A 15,127-nucleotide genomic window follows, 5' to 3' on the forward strand; every position below is an offset into this window, starting at 1 on the left:
TTTCATAACATCATCTACTTCTGTTCCTCAGTGTTGACGTTTTTTTGGTGATTAAAGGAACAAAGGCACAACAACAACAACAACAAACTAAAATAGAACAAAAGCATCCAGGTCTGCACGTTAATGGAAAGAATCAGAGAATGGAAAATGAAACAAAAGCCAGGATATTCAGGATGCAATCTTACAACAGCTCTGGCAGGAGATGCTGGGGCTTTTTAAACTCTGATCTCTAAGCTAAAAATGGAGTTGTCAGCCTTAACTTTGAATTTTCTTGCTTTTAGCAGTTTGCGTTAAACATTAATGTTATTGAAAAGAGCTTTTCATCCCTGTGTATTAAGGGTTTGTTTGCCAAAGTCTCTGCTCCCAAATGCGTGAATTCCAGCAGCAGGCAAACATCAAAGCAAGGAGATTTTTCAGCTCAAGAAGTTATCTTTAAAATGAAAGCCTCGTCTCTCACTGTATACTTTTTGTGAATAATTATTAGAATCTATAATAAACAGTCCCTCTTTTATTGTTCTGTCTATTATATCAAAAGAGATAGGCCTTGATTGTATCATTTTAATTAACTCTTGCTGTGTTTTACTGAAGTTCAAAGCATTAAGCATTGTTTATGGAAGCACCATGACATTCAGGTTGCCTGAAAGAAGTAAATAAAACTGTAGGTCAAACTGTATTAATGTTTCTTGCCAGCTATTATTACATCCGCTTTTGAACAGCATTTATTCTGTAATTGATGGTTGTCAGCCTGTAATTTCCATAGTTACATTCCCAACACTTCCTTTTCCCTAATTTTTTTGTAGCGTTTACGCCATATATAGGCAAAGATTAAAGTCAAATGGAAAAGTGAGTTACCAGTTTTTATTTGACCAGCTTAATATTTCTTTCTTAGGGGAATCACTCCAGTTATTTGCCGAGTTCATATATCTATAATATTCCTTTAGATTCAATTTTCTGCCCTTTACTTTTCTCCATTTCATATTTACTTTATTCTTTGTGGTCATCCCATTTAATCTGTCTGCCTGTGCCTCCCTAATCGACCTAATATGGCCATGTATCATTTCTTTAATGATTTTATTATTGAAATGACTCTTAGCATTTGATACTTGAGCATACATTAGGAAAAGCTTAATTCTCCCATTAGTGGATCAAACTTCCACAGGGCTGCCACGCTCAGGCTGCTTCAGGAGCTGAACAAGCTCTGTTCAATGTTCTCCAAGAGCTGTAATACAGATCTATTTTACTTTTTTAGATCTGCATTAATGAGAAGAAATCACTGTACAGATTTGGGGGCTTGTTGCACTCCAGCACTGATAGAGAATCTCATTGCTGAAGATGCAACATTTCCTTTCACTGTGCAACTTGAATTTTATCCTTGAGGCCTTTCTTCTGCAGAGGAAGCTTAGAAATGAAATGTTTCAGCCACTTCTGCTGTCCATAATGAACTGCAGATGTTTGGGAAGCTTTCATTGCTTTCTCTATCCATTTTAAGTCCAACTTCACCAAATTAAGTTCTCTTTGTTTCAGCTTCCTTCAACAAAATAATTGACTTCTGAGAAGTGCAGGGCTAACAAGAACATCTTCCCAATGACATCCCTTCTTCCCCTCTCCTCTTTGGAGCTCTTCCAGGTATTTAACAGCCCTGGAGAACTGTGCTGGCCCTTTGATTTTGAGCTCCTCTTCCCATCCTCAGCCCCAGTTCTTACCTTCTGTCTGCACTCCAGGAGTGGCAGCATTTTCCATAACTACTTCTTCCCGCTCCTTGGGATCTAGCAAAGGTTTCCAGCCTCATTTTCTAGAACTTCTCTTAGGATTCCTGTACAAACATATGGATTTGCTCCGTTTCTTTTCCCGTTCCCCTTATTCATCTCCATGTCCCCCCCAGTCGTGTGTCTGACACGATGTGACTGTTCTTTAGTGCCTGCAGTTCCTGGTGACACAATTCAGGATGTGATTCCATGGCTCTGAACCAGGATACCTCAATATTTCCTCACATGAGATCACATTTCTCCATCGTACTCGGTTTCTTTATTCTGTGCGTATTTTCAAATTATTTGGATTTTAACTTTTTGTTTATTAGGTTGTTGTTTCTGCGAGCCCTCTGAGCCTGGGAAGTGCCTGACAAATCTGCTGTTACAAAATAATTTGGATAAAAAGACCAGTTTTGTGTTGTTGAATGGTTTGTGCGTTGAGATTTTTATTTATTATTTTTTTTTTAGGTCAGGCTTGTGGTTTACTTAAAAGAGGTTGTTGAAGAGAATTCCATTGTGTTTCTCTAGTGAAGCATAGCTATCCAGTTAAATGTGCTGCACAAGCACTGAATAGTATGACACTTAAGGAATGTTGAATTTATTTTTGGACATGTTTTTGTATTTCTTTACCGTGGCAGAGACTTTTTGGCAAGAGGGTGGCAGGGAACTCAAGTGTCCAGTTACGTGCTGTGGTTAACAGAGTTCCTGCAGTTCATTTCCTTGGCATTCCACTGTTTTCCTTTTCTCTTTCTTTATTTTCTTTCCCTTTTCAAAGCTTGATAGTTGAAGTTCATTGACTTGTCTTTGTTGTGGGCAGAATCCAAGTCTTAGGTCAAATTAAAAGCTGACATTCCCGTTATGCCTGTACTTTTCCAGTGCATTCCTCTGCTGCAGAAAGTCAAATACCTCTTTGGCCATTGCTGAAACCAAAGAAACAAAGCAAGAGAGACAATTTTTACTAGTTCATAACTGAGCAGCAAACCTCATTATTCCAGGGGTGATCTGTTAAACCGGTGAAAATAGGTGAGCAAAGGAAAATAGGTGAGCAAATGAAAATAGGTGAGCAAATGAAAATAGGTAAGCCTTCCTCTCTCTTTTTTTGTCCCTTATTTAAGAAAATGGCAGGATCTCAAGAGAGCATCTCAAAGAGAGCATTAATTGCACACAGTGACAGTTACAAATAATTTTGTTCAACAGACAGACAAATTGTGCTGATTGTCTGTATTTAAAAAATGGGGGGGGAAAAAAGGAAAAAAAAAAAAAGGCAAAAGTCTGGCCTAAAAGACTCCAGTAAATCAGGGAAGTGATCTCAAGTGAACAGAGATGGATTTCTGGAATACGGTGTGCAATGAAACCACTGACCTCTTATACAAGGGTTCATGTCTTTTTCTACAGAAACAGATGGGTAATAGCATAATGCTGAAATCATGCTCTACATAATATGGACCCAGTGATTGCAGACCTGATTGCTTGCCATATGGTTGCTGAAGGGTTGAAGAGAAAATGGGATGATATGCAAACCCTTAAAAGCAACGTTTTTATTGAATGGCCATTACATTAAAACCCAAACTCTGCAAATGAAGGCAAGAACTGTGGTGAATAATGATGAAATAACGGAACAATAAAAGAAGGAACACAATAGCATGGATTTGTTTTCAATATGCAAAATAATACCCCTCATTTTTCTGGTGTCATTTTGCCCTGTGTTCTGAGCGTTCGGTGGGAAGTTGGTGGGACGTTGCTGCCTCCAGGGCACAGCTCCAGCACCGTGGAGCACTGCAGTGTTCACCAGGTCAGACAGGAAGGGAAAGTAATCACTTGTCTCCAAGGAAAAGCTTCAGAGTTAAATGCTGGCTGGAATATGCAACTTGCATACAGGAACCACATTACTGTGAGGCCGGGGCAGAGCCTTCAGGAGATCTGCTTTATTGAGACAGACCTTTCCTTTCTCTCCTCAAAAAAGTTGCTTTTATCACTGATTGTTTTTTTTCTTGGTGCTTTCCTGTAAGTGATGAATAGCCCATTTTTTTAAATCACTATCTGTTTGTAAGGTGGACAGTGCAGTTGGAGGAAATGCAAAGAGCAAGTAGTGTGTAAGTCCTCACTCTCACTTGTACTTGTCTACAGGAGGCTTCTTTGTTGGAAGGTGACACACAACACTCACCAATGTGACCACAACATCCTGGCCATTCCTACACCCATGCTGAGGACAAGTGTCTATGAAAATGTGACACAAGTCTCTGAAATGTGAGAGTGGTTTTCTGGGTTCTTATATGGTGTTGGAAGGGCAGGCCCAGTGTGGCCTCTTTTGAGGCATTGATGGCTCGCTCCCTGTTATTGCTGTAGGGAGGGAACCTGGTGGATGGAAGCTCAAAATTCAGCTCAGCCTAGAGACTGTAAAAGTTTCAAGTCAGGGAACATGAGCCACTAGAATTGGGGCTGGACTTTGCCTCCTCTGGAGGCTCAGCTGTGCATGAAACACAGGTGGTGATTGCTCAGGGCAGAGTGGACCTTGGAGACTGCAGCCCAAAAGGATCCTTTTAGTCTTAACATTCTCCAAGGCCTGTCCAGTCCCTGCTCTCTAGTGTGTACAAAGGGATTACCAGAAAGCATCACCAGCTCCTTTTGGCAGGTGCAACACTTTCTCTGTCATCCTCACACGGTGTCTCCGGACACTTGTCCTCTCTCCACCACGCTGCCTAAGAGCTTCCAAGATCCAGGCAGGGTAATAGAGCTATCTCTGATTAATCACTACTAAATACAGACCTCCTTGGCTTGACAGGCTCATCTGATGCATCCCATAAATCACAATTTGTTTGACTGCGAGAATGGGAAATATTTCTTTGAACAATTCTTTTCCAAGAGGGACCTGCCACGTGCCTGAACCTCAGGCTCATCCCCGGCCTTTTCATGGGCTGCCCACCTCACTTGGGTTTCATCTGGAGACCTAAAGACCTGTGACAAGCAGCATATCCCAGGATTTAAGATATTTTAAGTATGGCAAACCACATTTTGCTGTGATGAGATTTCCTGCAGCCTATAAAATTGATTCTCATCCTCCTGGCTCGTGCCACGAGAAGTTTTGCATAACTTTTAAGAGCCCGTGCTGACCTACTTAACAGGCACCCACTGCTACATAATGTATTTAGGTCAAGTATTGTGTTGGAGCTTATCATCAATCTTGTAATAGTCCAGCTCACTGTGAGAGCCACAGGTATGTGATTGATGCAAACATTCCATAGGGGAGGAAATGCTCTTGTCATTTTCTTACAGGGAGGCCTGTGCTCGGGGTGTTATTACAGGTTATTTTTGTTGGAGAAGCCACAAGGATTGCCAATCACCACCCCTCAGCCTGTGCTGTTGTACTGCTGGGTTAAAAGGATGTCCAAAACCATCTGTAACAAGTGATTTTTTTTTTTTTTTTTTTTGTGGGTCTATACAGTGCACGTGGCAGTTTAAAATCTGTGTTTTTATTGGGATGATTTTTTTTACTGGTTGGTTCTTACTTTCAAAATAATATACCTGGCAATTTTGCACGCAGGATCAATGTGGTTTTGGTTTTTTTTTATTCTGTCCCTACCACAGTTGGTGTTTTACCCACATTTTGGGCTGTTAAAGCCTGTATTTTAATAAAATAGTGCCAGCACACTAAGTCATCCGGATAACATTAGTGAGGTGCACGTTGGTTTGTGCAGTAAATTGTTGCAAAGTTCTCTGACATCTTAATGCTCTGACAGGATGTGAAAGACAATAACACCACTACAAAGACCAGAAAAAAGGCCCTTTATAGCTACTGAATAATATATTAGCTTTTAACACTGTATATATGAGCAAAATGGGATCAGGTATAAAATCAACAGAATAATTACTTATACCAGACATTATATATTTTATCAGGATCCGAACTAAAGGACCTCCCAGGGTGGTGAGAGTGGGGTTTGGTTGGGGATTTATTACCTCTAAGAGCTGTAAATACCTGTGGGATCGGCCCAAGTGGGATCTGCCCCAGGGCTGATGAAATGCTGCCTCACTTCTGGGTAATCTGAAAAAAGTTACTCAGAAAAACCCTCAGTCTGTTGTGGGAAAGGACTTGGTGGGATCCTTCCCAGAGCCCCGAATGTGGGAATGTGGAGATCTGTGATCAGGTGGGGACCTGCATCCAAACGCTTCCAAAACTCCATATACGGGGCTGTGGATCTGCAAATCCATCCTGCCCTTTTTAGCAGGGCATTCCCAAGCCTGAGCTGGAGGAAGAGTTACATGGCCGTGAAATGTGCCTGGAAAAAAGTCCAATTTAAACACGGATCCCGAGAGTTTGGCAACTTGTCTCCTTCGCTTCCTTTTGAAACGCTGGGCAAAGTTTATCAGTTTGTGTGGCAAATGAGTTTGTGCCGTGTCTGCTTCTCTATTCCAAACAGAACTTTCATAATTTTATTTGCTTCTTTATTGAAACACTTTCGGAGAAAAAAAAAATTAATTGAACTAAAACACCTTTCTCAAAAAGGAAGAGCAATCAGCCTTCACTCTGAGCTCTGAAGGTCTTAAATTTCACCTTAATGTTACTTTAGTGTGGTTTGGTTTGTGTTACAGCTGGCCTTATTTTCAGAGCTTTGACTTATAATATTTAAAGATTTTTTTTTAAATAATTCTAGCTAAATAAAAATAAGAATAAAAAAGTTAAACATCTTTAATATCAGTTTTTACTGATACTCAGAAATACACTTTGCATCTTCTGCAATAAAGGATAAGATCTTCAAAATTCAGGAAGAATTTGATTGCAGTCAGAAGTTGGGGGTTCTTTGCCTCGAGTTCACCGAAAGCAGCAGGAGAACGAGTGGGCCGAGGTGAAATTCCTCCTGTCAAACACAGAGTCGATGGGGGGAAAATAGGGAGGCGGTTGTATGCAAAATAGAGACACTTCAGCGTCTGCTCAGCCACTAATTTATTTATACATGCGACAGGAGGAGGCACTTCTTACCCGGGGTGACATAAATAACCGCGGCACAAAGTGTTTGAGGAAGTGCACTTGGAATTACGGCGTCGTCTTAGGTAAATTCAGGAATTATGCAAGATGAGCAGTCGTTCCTTTCGGTGCTGGAAACGCAAACAAACGGGCTGTTTGTTTTGGGGGTTGTTTCCCAAGCTGTTGCTGCAGCTCAGGGTCGGGGCAGCTTCGCCTTTCCTGGCTCTTTGAAAGGGGGCTGAACACGCAACAGGGAGGGAGGGGAAAGGACAAAGGTGGAAGAATTCGTCAGATATTATTCCATAAAGATTGCTGAGTTGTCCTCTATTTTGTGCGTAAACACGGCGCTGGAAAAGCTGCAGGAATCACTTGTTTCCTTCCTTGTGGGAGGTAATATTTGCTGGGTTTCATCCACCTGATGATGTCAAGTGTTCTGAGGGAGCAGCTTCAGAATCTGGTCCTGGGTGTTCCAGTTCCTGCTGCAGGTGCCTCTGATTCCGAAACTTGAGGAAAGAAGCAGCAGGACGGGAGGGGTTTTCCTAGATTTTTATTGCAGCTTTTCTCTTTAAAATTCTTAGAAAGTAGGGAGGCACCTTCTAATCTTTCAGCTGCCTTTTTCTTTTCTATTTAACAGTTGAGCAGCACATCCATTGATCCCTTTCCCCAAACATTTTGAAGCACTCGAAACCATTTCTGGCCACGTTGTTATTTATAGAGATTCACTAAATGAAAAAGTGCTCCTTTTCCCTTGCAGGTATATGCATCATTTATGGTCTGGCTTCATTATATTCTGTACTGTATAAACTCCTGTAGGAGAGTGGTTATGTAATGCTCTTATGTCATTACATTTACATGCATTAAATTCCTGGCAGAATCATATTCACTGTAACAAAAGGTTCATTAGCAGGACAAAAATGCTTAACTTGGGAAGCTGCTGGAAAGAAGTGAGACACATTTCCAGGCTGATATTGTTGATATGCAATTATATATTATGTACAGAGTTGATCTGGGATTAGCTAATCCCAAATGACAAGTATAAATGTGATAGAAGTTGTTCATTCAGATCTCCTTCTGTAGCCATAACTTAGAACAGGAGTTATTGTGGAATCTGGAGTGTGGGGAAGGGCCACTCGGTGCAGTTAATAGAGCGGTGCCATTCCCACCACGGGGGAGCTTTCCATGGAACCAGCACTTTGCAAACTGCAAATGTAGGAAAAAAAAGTTACTCAGTGCATCTTATTTACATGTGCAACTGGTGCAAAACGGATTTATAGCCTCAGTTCTGCTATGCATTTAAATATGTTCTTTATTCCTCCCCCTCCCCTGCCATTGAAGCGTTTTGGTGGGTGCTTTCAGGGAGAACACCTGGGCACATTCCTTTGTGGAATGTCATGGCTCTGCCTGAACCAACTTTGGGAATTGATCATTTTAGTTCTGTTGAAATGGCAGTTAAATAGCAGGAATATATCAAGAGTTAAAACTTCATTACTGGAGAGCAATAAAAATACATCAAGCCTAGAATATTGTCTAGAAGATCAGATTTCTTGGTTATGTTGACACTTCAAAGAAATATGTTTATTTAAGGAATAGAAATTCTATATACTGGAATACTACAGTGATAAATTGCATTCTAGTTAGGCTATCTCTGATGTTCTAATTTTATCAGCCAACAATGGACTGTGTATCCTATGCTAGTCAGATGAAAAAAAGGAAAAATAAAATAATGCTAAGGGGAAAAACCTACCTTAACCTTTCCCTGCTGCTTCAGTGGAACTAATGCTGAGCAGTGTTTGGAGTCTGCAAACATTTAATTGTATTTGTTAGCACCTTTTCATTGGATTCCAGCGAGGAATGTTCAGGTGTAAACGTGCCGGAGACAGCACCAAGAAACTTCTCTGCTTGTAGTTCCTGGGAGGATGAAAGGCAGGGGACACTTGGAGTTTTCATGCAAACCTGGAAATAGGGATACTTACAAGTCTCCAGACTTCCCTGTCTGACAACTTCCCTAAATTTAGATGTTGTGGCTGTTTGCATGACCTGAAAGCTCCTCACGCAAGTGTCGATCCTTAAAAAGGGCTACCTGGAAAGCGCCACCGTAAATATGTCTCATTGCTTCCAAAGCTGTGAGGAAGTGATTTTTAACATATTTCACCAAAAAAATCGCTGCTTGTTCTCAGTTTTGCAGATGGTTTCCCAGGTTGACTCGTTAGAACGCTGAGGAAGGACAAAAGCTCGTTTGGCAGAACAGGAACTCTGTCATTACTCATGTTGGGAGCATCTGTCTCGCTCGTGTACTTGGTGTTTGGGAGCTGAATAGTCTGTGGAGAGTTTCTTCTGCTTTCACTTATGGGGGACATTCCTGGGGGATGATGAGGTGCCTACAGCTCCAATTGTCAGTGCTGAATAACTCAGACATGTTCGCTGCCCTCGAAGTTGCTGCGGGACAAACCCAGAAGTCTGGAAGGATGAAGTGCCAAGTCCCCAGTAATTTCCAGCCTGGTCAATGTGACCACAAATGGCTTCTCTGGAGAACAAGAAAGCAGGAAGCCTGGCTTTGTGGAGAAAAAAACCCCCAACAATAGTTATCTATCTATCTATCTATTTATTTATTTATTTATTTACAGAGGTGTATCATAACTTGTGCTTTGACCCGAAGTTGTGACAATTTAATAAAGCCGTGTGGAATTCTGCAGCAAAGGGGAAAATATGTCTCTCATAGAGGCCATACCATCCTTTTTAAATGATCTCAAGTAGATGAAGGCTGTGCCTTGCATTTGCTTTCCCCCTCCAGCATCCTCCAGAAGGCTTTGTGGAAGGAGGGTGGAGAAGTTTGATAGTCAGGTCTCGACACCCCTTCGAAATCGGTCTCAAGGCTGCTGGAGGTTTTGAGGCATCTGCTCTCAATTGTCACTGCTGGAAAACAGGGAGAGGAATTTAAAAATAAATAACTTGGCACACCTTTAGTTCTGTGGAGTTGATTAAAAAAGCTGTCTCTGATGTAAATCAAATGAAGCAATATTTGCAGCCCGCATGACGGAACTGAAAGGGGTCTGCAAAGCTTGGGTACCGTGGATGTTTGCTCTTCCTCCTGTTCCTAAATTCTCTGTATTTTGGATGTTTTCAGTGTTTCAGTATTGCTTGGTTAGTGCTGTGTTTCTGTAGAGTAGATGGAAGCAATACAGTGCAGTCTGCAAAAATGTGTGCTTCGAGAAATACAAAGCCAAATAAAAGGGTGGCTGAAGAGGGGCAGCCTTCACAGTTTGGCATGGAAATCCTGCATTTCTGCTCAAAGAGATGCTTTTTCATTTCCTGGTTTCAAGCACCTCCCTGATTTTCTAGATTCAGTATTTGTGCACGTTACTGAGGTTCAGGCTTGAAAATTCCTACACCCATTTTGAGGCAAAACCAGCCCTTTGCATTGTGGGGGAGCAGAGAGCTCTTCAAAGGTACAGAAATTAATTCTTTTCATTAAGGCAACAGAGGGAGAAAATGCAAAAATCAAATAAATTCCAATCTGTTTAAAAAGACTGATAAAAGGCTAAAAGAAAGACATGAAAGAGGCAGGAGGAACTTCAGGAGTTCATGAGACACCGTTAGTTTTCCCTGGCAGCTCCCAGTCCCTGGTGATGGGCTGCAAGATGAGCAGAGCTGGAGATGTGGTTGGGAAGGTCCATCCCTTTCCTTGACAAGTTTATGGATCCTAAAAGAAGGTGGGAGCTGTACCCACAAATGAGGGATTTTATTTTCATTTCGTTGGTAGTTCTCCTCTGCAAATGGAAGGAATAACTCCTGGGTCTGATTACATCCTGCTTTAGCCTCAAACCAAGGACAGCTAAATGTGCAAGATGGCTGAAATTCAGGATACTGAGTGTGTGCAGTGAAAAAAATACCTTGGAGTCAAATATATTGATGAATCCCACCTTAAGCAGGTTTGCTGTCTCCTTTCCCCCCTGTTTCTCCTGTCCAGAACAGAACCAGAAACTGGAAAAAAGACAAAGGTGTTAATTAAAAAAAAAAAAAAAGAAAAAAGAAGACAAAAGAAAACCAGAAGGGAGGTGTTGATTTTAGGAACTTTGATTTACTTGACTTTGCTTAAAAACATTAAGCTTTTGCATTAGAAGTATCCTTTGAAAAAAGGATGTCTGCCTTTCAAAATCCTGCATGGGAAAACGTTCGGGTTCGTGTCAGGCAGAGCTTACAGATATTTTTTCAGATGCAAGTTTAAAACAGACACCTTTTTTAAAAGAGATTTTTGGAAGTTCTTTCTTTGTAACTTGACAGGACGGTTTGTTCATGTCAATAGTCTTTTGATCACTCCAAAGACATTGAAATCAGAAATGTCAATGCTTGCAGCCTTTTGATGCAGCTCCCTTAAGTATTGTTACAAGAGGAATACAGCAGATTATTATTATTTTTTGATTTGCCAAGTTTGTGAGTCTATCCCAGAGCTCTTGGGAGACTGATCCACATTTGTGGGTCTGACCTGGAGCACTTGGAGCTTGGAACCTCATTGGTGTTGTCAGTGAGTTAAACAGTGAGAAGTGTCTGCACTGACCTCCTCTGGGTTTGGCTTTGGGCTCTCCAGGTGTGCTGCCTCTTTGCAAGGCAAGTTACCACCGTCACTTATTGACATCCAGTTACCAAAGTGGAGAGGGGTTAAATCTGAACCTCCTTCTTCCTCATCTCACTGAATCAGTGGGTTTCTGAAGCATCTCTGCACGTGAACAGCAGCAGAACCATTTCCTAATTCAGTTGTCCTGCCGACCATTCCTCACTCCAGTTACAAAAGAAATACAATAGGCTTTAGCTTTTTGTTTTTAAATGCCCTGTAAACCTCAAATTAGGAACATAAAGATGTGACTATATAGGGTTATCCTCTCCTGAATATCTTTGTAAACCCTGATCACAAAAGCTGTAGGGAATATTCTCTGCTGAACTGAAATTCAGCAGAAAAAGAAAGTACAGAGTTACGAACAAATTCTGGCATTTTTACAGTCTGTTTTTTTATTTATGTGTATAAAAAATAGTGATTCTCAATGCCTTTAAATGGATTACTTGTTTTACATGAATTATAATCTACAGAGCAACCATTTTCTATAGGATTTGGTTTGTAGCTGATGTAATGATTACAGGGAGGTTAATCCTCCAATCCAGATGGATCAGGTGCAGGCCCTGAGGATGGAGGATTTCTGTCAGGGGAGTGAACCTGGATTTGTGGTCTGCCCCATGCATATCTCAGGGATAAGGGAGCCTCTGGAAATAAGGGTTGAAATCCCTGTTGAAGCTGGTGGGAGTTTTGTTACTTCCGTGGATTTAGAATGTCACTGGGAGGATTTTTAGGTGCTTTTTAAAATCAGAAGGTGACCTGTTTAACACTGACCCAAATCATTCACTGCACAACTTCTGTCCTGCTCAGATTCCCAGTCACACATCCACAAACCGAAAGGAGAACTGTGGGAAAGTAAAACCATGGATTTGAAGCGAGAAAGTCACTGGAGGTGTGTTTCCCCCCCACCTCTTGCTGGTTATTCTGGGCAGCAGAAGCGGCAGAGCCGGAGCTGTGACGATGCCCAGCACTTGGGGAGGAGTGGGAAACAGGGAAACCTAAAGGAATCCAGTAAGATCCAGAACTGCAGAACAGGGAAATGAAATCAGTTTGTCACAGAAGATTTTTTTATTTTTTTTTTATTGACATCTTTAGTTTGTTTTGATGCCTGTAATTAAAGCGCTAATTATGTGTTTCTGTTGCAGTGGTCATGCTTTTATTACATAATTGCTACAAGTTTTTCTCTCACCACTAACAATATTTGTTTAACCTTAGTGCATTCTAGTTACATCCTTCAGAATGTAAAAGCTTAGGAACAGAGTTATTGATTGTTACAATTAACTAAATCAGAGGGGCTCAAAGTTCTTTGCCATAAATTAAATATGTTTTGTGGCAGAGGATCAAAGATAATTAAAGGATGAAGCAGCCACAGTCATTAAACAATAAATATTATTTCTACACCAATTGAAGAAAATATAGCAAAAAAAAAAAAGAAAAAAAGGAGTAAATGTGATGGCTTTTAAAAGGAGGGGAAAAAGTTTAGCCTGGGGTAAAAACATCATTTAAAAAAATAATTTGTACTGTGATCCTTTGAGCTTCCTTCTGTGTTGTCTCAAAAAGCATCTGATTAGGTGAGATGCAATTCAGTCACCTTCTCTTCTATTTTTGTTTCCCTTTTGAGTTTAGGCATAATTTTTGTCAGTATATTTCAATGTATTCATTAATTTTTCTCATTTGTTTATTTTATGCAAACCATAAGAGACATTTTTTCCTCAGTGAAGATTGCCTCTTTATTTTATTTTGAAATATTTGTATATTTATTTCATTAAATGAGATAATGCTTTTTCTTATTAACATAATTTCCAGTACATTAAACATATTTCTCCACAGACAGAAGAGAGGAATCAGATTAAATGACAGTTAAATCACTTGCAGCAATTTCAACTGTTAAAAGAAATAAGTGTCTCTGTTTTCTTTGTGATCACGAGATGTGCTGTAAAGGGAAATGAAATCCTAAAGAAAGGAGGGAAAACATAAAGAAATAATGACTGACTTATTGCAGTAATACCACTGAGAGAAGACAAACTCACTACAAATAAAAGGAAAAATAATATAGTGGTTTTGAAAGTTACCAAAATTCATTTCTTATTGATGAGATCAGTGCAAGCCTTGCACTAAGTAAACTGAGGGGGGGGGGGGGGGAAGCAAAGCACACCCAGAGCCAGACAATGCCATGCACTGGGGGGGGAAGAAAGAAGAAATAAATACTGGGCATTTGGAGGGCTGTCCCTCTAAATGCCTTTAATTTGGAAATAATTTCTTTTTTGTCACATTTAGGGAAGGGAGGGGAGAAGCAATTCCCTCCTGGTGAACTGCCCCTGCCCCTCCGGTGGTCACGGCTCCCCAAATGTCCACGTGTCCTTCTGCAGCTCTGTCCTGATCCTTGGGCAGCTGTGGGGCTACAGCAAGGAGAAGAGTTATCTTTTTTTAACTCTTATAAGATATTCCAGAATGATTATAATAATAAAAAATGTATTTCTCTTAATTATATCTTTATTGTTATTTTAATTTCCAGAGTCTGAAGGAGCTGCTTGGCAGATCTCTTTGGGCTGAGTGACTGGGCTGAGGCATTCCCAAGGTAAGGTTCACATCCCTGCTTTGCCCCAAGTCAAGATTTCCCCTGTTTGTGCTTTTAGCTCTAAACCAATTATTTGTCCCCAGTTTTATGTGCCTGATCCTGTAGTCCTGAGGAAGGACTAGTCCAATAGTTGCCATTTTCCCCCTCTTTCTCACTTCCCCATCAGTGCACTCTGCAACTTCAAGCTCTGTATGCACAGTGTGTCAAACACTGATTTTCAGCTTCAAGATGAAATCAGAGAAGGGATTCTTGTGCTGGGGGGGACCTGGTCTAACCCGCTGCTCTTGTCTCAGAATTAACTAAAACCACAATTCTTCAAGGATTTTAATTGTAGTATTTTTGCTTTTAAATGCCTGATGAGGAAAAGCCATGTCAGTGGGGTGCAGCATCCTCCCTTAGGCAGGGAAAGAGGTGGGAAATGGCACATTTTGAGGCTTCTATGGAACTGTTTCCTGGGACTGGAGAGCAGACTCTGCCTTCCTGCCCGTGCACTCGTGTGCTGAAGCTGAGCAGGGTCATTTGCACTCTGGGGTTGGTGTCCCTCGTGTCCTCTTTGGAAGTTCTATTTGTTGTGCCAAGGGGAGTTGTCAGGGAATGGAGGTGGTAATGGAATTTAGCAGTTGAGGAGACTCTAAGAAATTCCAGTGCATGTGAAACACAATTAAAGAAATCAAACCAGAAGCCTCTGTCACCATCCTCTGCGGACATCGGCCAAGAGGGAGAGTCACATCTGTGCCACTGCAGGTGCAGCAGAGCCCTGGCTCCCAAAATGCTCCAAAGCTCCTGGTGGGCATTCCGAGCTCTGAGGGTCATTCCGAGCTCTGCTGCACGATCCCTGTGTGAGGAAGCACAACAGAGAGAGCTGGTAAGTGGAACTGGGCACAGAAACACTTCTGATGACGGTGCTTGTACTTACAACCTTCATTACCATATTTTCAGAGGGCATAATAATCATTAATGTGTTTATTGTGCCCTTGTGGGTTGGGGCAGGAATGTTATCCTTTTTCACAAACGTGGAATTGAAACCTGGACAGCCCAAGTGCTGAAGCCCAGCTCCTGTGGGAAGGCTGCCAAAGGCCTGCTCCAACCCTTCTCCAGGTCCTTTCCTCTGGATTTGTTCCACATGGGCCACAGCTCTGCAGGACAATTGGACACATATTCAGCATCCCATGGACTGACTGTCCCTCTGAAATAAAGGGAAAAACACTTAAGAATTGATGGCACTAAAAGCA

Source organism: Chiroxiphia lanceolata, chromosome 3 (genome assembly GCF_009829145.1).
Source record: "Chiroxiphia lanceolata isolate bChiLan1 chromosome 3, bChiLan1.pri, whole genome shotgun sequence".
In the NCBI taxonomy this organism is placed as follows: domain Eukaryota; kingdom Metazoa; phylum Chordata; class Aves; order Passeriformes; family Pipridae; genus Chiroxiphia; species Chiroxiphia lanceolata.